Genomic DNA, 9122 nt, shown 5'->3' on the forward strand with positions numbered 1-9122 from the left:
AGCAGCTTTTGTTGGTGGAAAGTATCTCTCAAGAAATGTCTACAATAAAGTCTCCCAAGTATCCTTCAGATGTTTAGGCAATGAGTGAAGCCATACTCTTGCTCCATCTCTCAAGGAAAATGGAAATAGTGATAATCTGATAGCACTCGGTGAAACTCCATTTTGCTTGAGGGTGTTACAATACTCCAAGAAAGTCCTTATATGCTCATGTGGGTCTTCTAAAGCTGTTCCACAAAATCTGGACTGTTGTACCATGTTAATCAGAGCAGGCTTCAATTCAAAATTGTTCGCCTGAATAATTGGTTGCACCATTTCTCCTGGTATCCCGTGATCTCTTGGGATCCACAAGTCCCTGAGCAAAGGTACTGGATCAGGCATCTTTTCTTCTTCTTGATCTTGCAAAGTTTCAGCAACTTGAAACCGTGTTTGATTCTCTCTTCTTATTCTCAATAAAGTCCTTTCAATTTCTGGATCAAATGGCTCTAGTGAATGTTCAGGTTGAAGCATAAGACAATTTCCTGTAAAGTTCCTGAAATTGACACATGCTAGTTTTCTCAAAACTGCAGACAATGTTAGGAAATGGTTAGTTGCTAGCAATACTACGTAATCGACCTAAAATAAATCCTGATCCGCTTCTACTAATGTGCTAATGAAATTTAGATCCCCGGCAACGGCGCCAAAATGATCGTTTGTAATATAGCAGGGTTTCTACGCCCAAACTACGGATGTCGTATTCTCCACAGGGATCTAGAACTTCGGAGCACACATTTGAAGCATTCAGAACAACTGAACAAATGAATCCAACTGAAGTGACAACAAGCAGCTACTGGAACAAGGTAAAACAAAATAATATGCAGCAAGGGTAAAAGGGTTCAGAAATAGGACTTTCTCTTTTTAGTGATTTTCTTGTAAGCAAACAGACAAGTAACACTAGCACATGGAAGATGGTTCAGACATCACACACAACTCATGCAACCAATTAAAGTGACAGCAGCTCACAGGAGAATAACTACTAACTTAATATCCAGCAAAGGATCACAACAATTCAGCAAGGATACATGAGGGTTCAGCAAAGGTGCACAGGTAACCGAGTAAATTTCAGACCCAACAGTGCATATACTCAGAGAACAGGAACAAGAGAAGAGAGAAGTTCAGAGCCTATGGGTCTTCATGATCTTCGATTCGAAGCTGTAGATGTTGCAGGCGAAGAAGAGTAGCAGAGGCACATTGGAGACGATCTGTAGCAGCAGAAACTTCCGTGTGGAAGTTGAAGAAGAGTAGCGGAGGAGGATCCTTGGGGTTGAGCTGCAGCGTGGTGAAGAGGACTTGGTGAAGATCAGCAGCGGAGGGCCCGGCCTTGGGGAGGAATCATGGTGGCCTTCACGGGAGGTCAGCCGACCACCCGAAGCAGAGAACCACCTGGTGTCCGGTGCCCCGCAGGAGATGCCGCAGCGGCTGTCGTCGGAGTTGAAGCAGAGCGGCGTGGGCGTCGATGTTGGAGCAGAGCGGCACGGGCGTAGGTGTTGGAGACGAGCAGTAGCAGTCGGTCAGGACGGAGAAGCCTCGCAGCGGAACACCGAGAAGTCGTTGGAGAGGATCAACAGCTCCGTTTCTTGAGGTTGGGGATGAGGAAGTACAGCGGGTCGACGTCGTCGTTGAAGAGGAGCAGTGGATTCGATCTGGTTCTCCTTCTCGCTTCCCTCGATCCCCTTTTCTCCCTCCCCCGATCTGGTGTTCCTCTAGTTCGATCTGGTGGTAGGTGAGCAGCGTGGAGAGCGAGAGCAGTCGGCCCCCTGGTTGTTTTTCCTTCGACCCCCACTCCTCTTCTTGGTGGTTCAGTCGCACGTGGGATCAGACACCACGTGTGGTGTGTCGCGCCAGACCCCAGCTCCTCTGGAACTTTTCGGTTTTGCCCCCTCGAGAACTGAACTCTTCTCCAAGTTGATCCCCTCTTTAGTGTTGAAAGCATTTTCGACGAAATTTGGGTGCCTAAACGCACCAGTCCTGCAAAAAATGAATAAGTGTTGTAAAAATATCACAATAGGAATATTTCTGTAGGAATGAATACTTTATGAGTGATTACTGAGATCATATGTTTAATTTGTGACTCAAAAAGGCTAAAAAGACTATATGCATAAATGTGCTATCAATTTCCCCCACACTCAAATTTTTGCTTGTCCTCAAGCAAAGGAAAAGAATGATGGTGACACAACTCACACTGCCTAGTAAAGATGCACTTTTCGATAGATAGTAATTCCGACAATACTGGAACTAAGCAAGTGTACTCTACTGAAGCTAAATTGTGATAAGCAATAATTTATAACACACTGTAAATGTTCCATGTCAATGGCCTTGAGTCAAAGCGCATCCTAAAATCAAGAGCTGGCTCTGTCTTCAGCCCTGAGATAAGCTGGGACCCCAAAATCAATTAGAAAAACAAGTTACTTATTGAAATTAAAGCACAAGTGATGAAATTATATCAGTCTCACCAAAGGAACATACCATCGATCCCGAGAACATGGTATACACCTGGCTCGACCAAATTATTAGTATATTTTTGTATTATCTCCCCAAAGGAACATACCACCGATCCCGAGAACATGGTATACACCTGGTTCGACAAATTATTAGTATATTTTTTTTGTTATTATCTCCCCAAAGGAACATACCACCGATCCCGAGAACATGGTATACACCTGGTTCGACAATAATAGCATGTTTTATATAATTTGTTTTTACAGTCCAATCTACTAGATTTCACAAGCCACCGATCCAGGGAACATGACATGCTACTGTAGGTCGATCGGACTTAAATTATTATAATTATATTATTTAGTTATTAGAAAATTGCTTAGCTTAAGTAAAACAGGAGTAATTGAAAGAGGAATCTATAGCTAATGGCACTGTTTTTCACAGACTACAGATCCAGAGATCATAGCTACTACTTAAGTGCAACCAGTTACTTAGCTTAACTTGGGACAGTCAGACACAGCACATCAATTCATTAGTAGGTTTCACTTAGACTCAAGGCATTCCCATTGAACATTTACATGGAGGTATAAAGTATTCATTATCACAATTTACCATAAGAAGAATACAGCTGCATAGTTTTAGTATTAAGAGAATCAACAATCTTCTTGGAGTGAATCCTACTTTGCAGTGAAGAGTAAGGTGTCACAATGCAAAAAGAGTTTCAATGCAATTAAATGCCAGTTCTCGTACTAAATTTTCTAAAGGTTGCTTCAAGTGGACCAGAATCACCTGGTATTTGCATACTCTTCTCTCCTACTTTCTTCTCTCCACTCTTCTCTGTTTGTGTTCCCTGTTTGTGTTCCCCTCGCCTTTATTTGCTGAAAAAGAAAGACATAAACACAAAAACTTTTCTATGAAAACTAAATAAGGAAAATAACTTATTAAAGATTCATGTTGCCTCCTGAAAAACGCTTGTTTTAGGTCTTTAGCTCGACCATGTCTCATCAGTGAGGTCAGGGTCCTGCAGGGATTGACACCTCTTGGGTCCCCTCGCCTTCTTGAATTTCCTCCTCTGGGTCTTGATCTTCGCTTGCATTCTCATCTTCAGAAATAAGAAGTGGATCTCCAGGGATGTAGGGCTTCAGTCTTTGACCGTTTACAAGGAAGAGACCTCCAGAAGTACTTTGCACTTGAATAGCACCATTTTGCAGAATCTTCTTCACCTTGCAAGGGCCATACCATCTTGACTTGAATTTACCAGGAAATAAATGAAACCTAGTATCATAGACCAATACCAACTGTCCAAGATGAAATTCTTTCCTCAATATATGCTTGTCATGCCAGATCTTGGTCTTTTCTTTGTAAATTCTTGCACTCTCGTAAGAGTCAGCTCTCAGTTCTTCCATTTCACAGAGTTGAAGTTTTCTGTATTTTCCTACTGCATCAAGGTCCATATTGAGTTTCCTTAGTGCCCATTGAGCTTTGTGTTCAAGTTCAACGGGTAGATGGCATGCTTTTCCATATATTAACCTGAATGGTGACATTCCTATTGGTGTTTTATAGGTTGTCCTATATGCCCATAGTGTGTCTGGTAATTTCAGTACCTAGTTAGACCTTGACTTTGATACTACCTTCTCGAGAATGGCCTTTATTTCTCTATTAGACAACTCCACTTGTCCATTTGCTTGCGGGTGATATGGAGTTGTAATTCTGTGATTATGAACTGCATATTTTGCTAAGAGAGATTCTAGTTGGGAGTTGTTGAAATGTGTTCCTCCATCACTGATAACAATCCGTGGCACACCAAATCTTGGAAAGATCACTTGCTTGAACAGATTGCAAACTGACTTGGAATCAGCATTGACGGTTGGTACAACCTCAACCCATTTTGACACATAGTACACTGCCACCAATATGTATTTGTACCCTTTTGATGATGGCAAGGGTCCAACATAATCAATTCCCCATACATCAAAGAGCTCTACTTCAAGAATTCCTTTTTGAGGCATCTCTTGCCTTTTTGAAATCTTTCCAGTTCTCTGACAAGGATCACAAGCTTCAATATAGGAATGTACATCCTTGAATAAAGTTGGCCAGTAAAATCCCGCTTGCAAAATTTTCGCTTGAGTCTTCCTAGTACTTGCATGACCTCCATAAGGGGATGAATGGCAATGATAGATCACACTTTTAGCTTCACCTTCCGGCAAGCATCTTCGAACAATTCCATCAGCACAATGTTTGAATAAGTAAGGTTCATCCCAAAAGAAGTGCTTCATATCTGATAAGAATTTCTTCTTCTTTTGATACCCAAAATCTGTAGGGACTTTGTTACAGACCAGATAATTAACTATATCTGCATACCATGGTGTATAGTTTTGTATACTAGTCACTTGCATAAGATTGCTCCCTGGTAAAACATCATTGATAGGTAAGGAGTCTACTGCATTGTTTTGCAACCTCGACAAGTGATCTGCCACAACATTTTCAGCTCCTTTCTTGTCCTTGATTTCCACATCAAATTCTTGAAGCAAGAGTATCCATCTAATTAACCTTGGCTTGGCTTCTTTCTTGCTGAGTAGATATCTAATTGCAGCGTGGTCTGTGTAAACTACACAATGAGACCCTACAAGATATTGCCTGAATTTGTCAAAGGCATACACTACTGCCAACAACTCCTTTTCTGTGGTTGTGTAATTAGCTTGAGCACCATCAAGAGTTTTGCTAGCATAGTATATTACATGCAAATCTTTTCCTTTTCTTTGTCCCAGTACTGCACCCACAGCAAAGTCACTTGCGTCACACATTATCTCAAATGGTAATTCCCAGTCAGGGGGTTGCACTACTAGAGCAGTGACCAATGCTTCCTTGAGCAAGTTGAAGGATTTTTCACATTCTGCATCAAAGTTGAACTTAATATCATTGTTTAGGAGATTAGTGAGGGGTTTGGCTATCTTGGAGAAATCCTTTATGAATCTTCTATAGAACCCAGCATGTCCCAAAAAGCTCCTTACTCCCTTCACATTTACAGGTGGTGGAAGTTTTGATATTACTTCAACTTTTGCTTGATCAACCTCAATTCCTCTTTTAGATACCAAATGTCCCAAAATAATTCCTTCCTATACAAGAAACTGACACTTCTCCCAGTTTAAGACTAGATTGTGTTCTGAACACCTCTGAAGAACTGCCGCCAAATTATTCAAGCAATCCTCATAACTTTTCCCAACGACTGTAATATCATCTATGAACACCTCCACTTTGATTCCTATCATATCAGAGAATATAGAGAGCATAAACCTTTGAAATGTTGGGGGTGCATTACAAAGTCCATAGGCTAGTCTTTTGTAAGCAAATGTTCCGTATGGGCAAGTGAAAGTTGTTTTATCTTGATCATCCGGATGAATTGGGATTTGCAAGAATCCTGAATACCCATCTAAGCAGCAGAAATATTCATGCCCAGCAAGCCTTTCCAGCATTTGGTCAATGAAAGGTAAAGGAAAATGGTCCTTCCTCGTCACTTCATTTAACTTTCTGAAATCATTGACCATTCTCCACCCTGTGACAGTCCTACTAGGAATCGTTTGCCCTTGTTCATTTTCAATGACAGTTATTCCTCCTTTCTTGGGCACCATGTGAATGGGACTCACCCACTCGCTGTCCGAAATTGGGTATATGATATCGGCAGAGAGCAATTTAAGAATCTCCTTTTTAACAACCTCTTGCAAATGGGGATTTAATCTTCTTTGACTTTCTCTAATTGGTACACTGCTTTCTTTCAAGTAAATCCTATGAGAGCAGAGAGCAGGATTTATCCCTTTCATATCATCAATTGAATATCCAATAACATCCTTGTACTTTTGCAAAACTGCTTGAAGCCCTTTTATTTGCCTTTCCGTCAACTCCCTATTCATGATAATTGGCCACTGGTTGTCATTGTCTAAGAATGCATATTTCAAACTTTCTGGAAGTTGTTTCATTTCTATTTGCCTTGGTTGCATCTTCTCTAGTGGCCTTGTACTGCTTTCCAATATGCTCACAGGTCTGATTTCTTCATATCTGATTTCACTATTGTCCTCCTCAACTACTTCACAACAATTACTTCCATACCTCTCTTCATAGCCTTCTTCCACACATTTCTGTAGTGTATCAATTCTGTAGCAGTGCTTTTCTTCTTGCGGAACATGTGTTGCATGCTTAATGTCAAACTCCACCTTTTCATTTCCAAACCTCATGCTCAATTTAGCTTCTTGAACATCAATAAGTGCACCAGCTGTGGCCAAAAATGGTCTTCCAAGGATCACAACCTCACTTTTGTCCTCCATATCTAGCACTACAAAGTCAACCGGATAAGCAAACTTCCCAACTTTGATTGGGACATCCTCAAGAATTCCAACAGGTTTCCTATATGTTCTGTCAGCTAACTGAAGAGTTATGGCTGTTGGATTTAATTCTCCCAAGATCATCCTTTTGCTAACTAAATGTGGTAACACACTAACACTTGAGCCCAAATCACACAGAGCACTGTAAGTTTTGTTTCCAATCACACATGGTACACAAAAGCTTCCTGGATCATCCAATTTTTCAGGCATGGAATTCTGAATTATCGCACTGCATTCCTTTGATAAAGTCACTACTTCTGGCTCAGACATGCTTCTTTTCTTTGTTAGCAATTCCTTGAAATATTTGGCATACATTGGAACATGCAGGATAGCTTCAAGAATAGGAATGGTAATCTGAACTCCCTTCATAGTTTCCAAGAATTTGGCAAATTGCTTGTCATCTTTGGATTTGTTGAACCGCTCAGGAAAAGGAATGTTGTTGGTTGTTATTGCTTCCTCTAGCAAAGGCTCAGCTCTTGTTTGAAAACCAGGAAATTCGACTTCAGTTTCAATTCGGTTATCAACTTCTTTCTCCTTTAGTTTCTCTGATGATGTTGAAGGTGGAGTTCCGGATGAACTTGGCCTCATAGCAGGAGGGACATATGTCTTCGGAGTAGGAAGTAATGGTCCTGACATAACTCCACTCCTTGTAATCACTGCATCAACTGAAGATATTGCCCCACAGTGAGCTTTCGGGTTTGGAATTGGTTGCGCAGGCATCCTTGCTTCATTTTCTCCCACCATACTATCCATTTTGCTCACAAGCATCTTAACAATATCCATTAAGCCATTAACTTCATTTGTCATCTTGCTCATCAATTCCAACTGCATTTTCATGATTTCCTCCATTCCATTTGACTGAACATTTTGTTGTTCATTCTGCCTCGGCACTTGAAATTGACTTGGATGATTTGGTGGTCGATTTCCTTGTATTGTCGATCCACTTGCATATGACTGATTGTTCTTGTATGACAAGTTTGGATGATCCCTCCAAGAAGGATTGTAGCTGTTTGTTAATGGAGCTTGACTTTGGGCATAACTTACTTCTGAAACCGATGATCCAATTGCTGAATAGAAGGTACATTCTGTTGAAGGATGACCTGCTTGGCCACATACATCACACATTTGAGGCACACTTACTGAAGCTACAGATGTACCGATGCAATTTGACATGATACTATCCATCTTCTTGTTTAAGATGTCAATCTGAGCCGCCATGCTATCATTTGCAGACACATTGTACACACCAGGATGTGGTGGTGCTATTGCTCTTTCACTTGACCATTGGAAATGATGAGACGCCATACTTTCAATCAATGCAAATGCTTCATCAAGGTTTTTGTTCATGATTCCTCCTCTAGCAGCAGAATCGACAAAAGCTCTAGTCTGAGTAGACAGTCCTTTGTAAAAGGTTTGTAACACCAGCCATCTTTCTAAACCATGATGAGGACACATTTTGATTAAAGAGTTGAATCTTTGCCATGCGTCATACAAACTCTCTCCATCATATTGAGTGAACCTTGTTAACTTGTCCCTGTATTCAGCAGCTTTTGTTGGTTGAAAGTATCTCTCAAGAAATGTCTGCAATAAAGTCTCCCATCCTATGGGGATTCAGCTCTCTGTACTTCACACCTTCTTTAAAGGCACAAACTGCCTGGTGATCAGATACATTCTCTACCGTGTGATGCAATGTGATCCATCTCTGGATGTAATCTCTGAAAGTCTCATTCGACTTCTGCACACAAGTTTACAGCTCTGTCAGTCCTGCTGGTCGCTTGCAAGTTCCTTCAAACATTCTGACAAACACTCGGGGAAGATCTTCCCAAGTGTAAACGCTGCTGGGTGCTAACTGATTCGACCATGCTCTAGCCGAGCCCTCCAACATAAGAGGCAGATGTTTCATGGCCACCTCATCATTTCCACCGCCAATCTGAATAGCCACTCGGTAGTCTTCAAGCCAAGTATCAGGCTTGGACTCACCAGTGAATTTACTGACTCCAGTCGCCAACATGAAGTTGGGAGGAATCATCGCAACCCTGATGGCTCTGCTGAAACACTCTGGTCCTGAGACATGCACTCTGCTACTGGTGGGTACATCTCTGTCGTGACCCTCTCGGTGAGCTCTGTTCCTGTCGACCAGACCTTGAACGATAATGGATCTCGCATTAAAGCCTGGTTCCCTGGGGTCGACTGGAATCCTTCGCCCAACACTGCGCTGGCGTCTATCATCCTGTTGTCGAGGCGCGTACGATCCACCCCTTGGGGGAGGAGTGG

General features: G+C 41.7%; 1 non-coding gene and 1 pseudogene across 1 annotated transcript; one reads left to right on the plus strand and one right to left on the minus strand.

The window, feature by feature from the left end:
* Positions 1-1835: 1835 nt before the first annotated feature.
* Positions 1836-8153, minus strand: LOC123039305 (uncharacterized; annotated as a pseudogene).
* A 130-nt stretch (positions 8154-8283) lies between these two features.
* LOC123047764 (small nucleolar RNA R71) lies at positions 8284-8390 on the plus strand. Its single transcript, XR_006423128.1, has one exon. It is a non-coding gene; the product is annotated as a small nucleolar RNA R71 (small nucleolar RNA).
* Positions 8391-9122: the final 732 nt, after the last annotated feature.

Source organism: Triticum aestivum, chromosome 2B (assembly GCF_018294505.1).
Source record: "Triticum aestivum cultivar Chinese Spring chromosome 2B, IWGSC CS RefSeq v2.1, whole genome shotgun sequence".
NCBI classification, from domain to species: Eukaryota; Viridiplantae; Streptophyta; class Magnoliopsida; order Poales; family Poaceae; genus Triticum; species Triticum aestivum.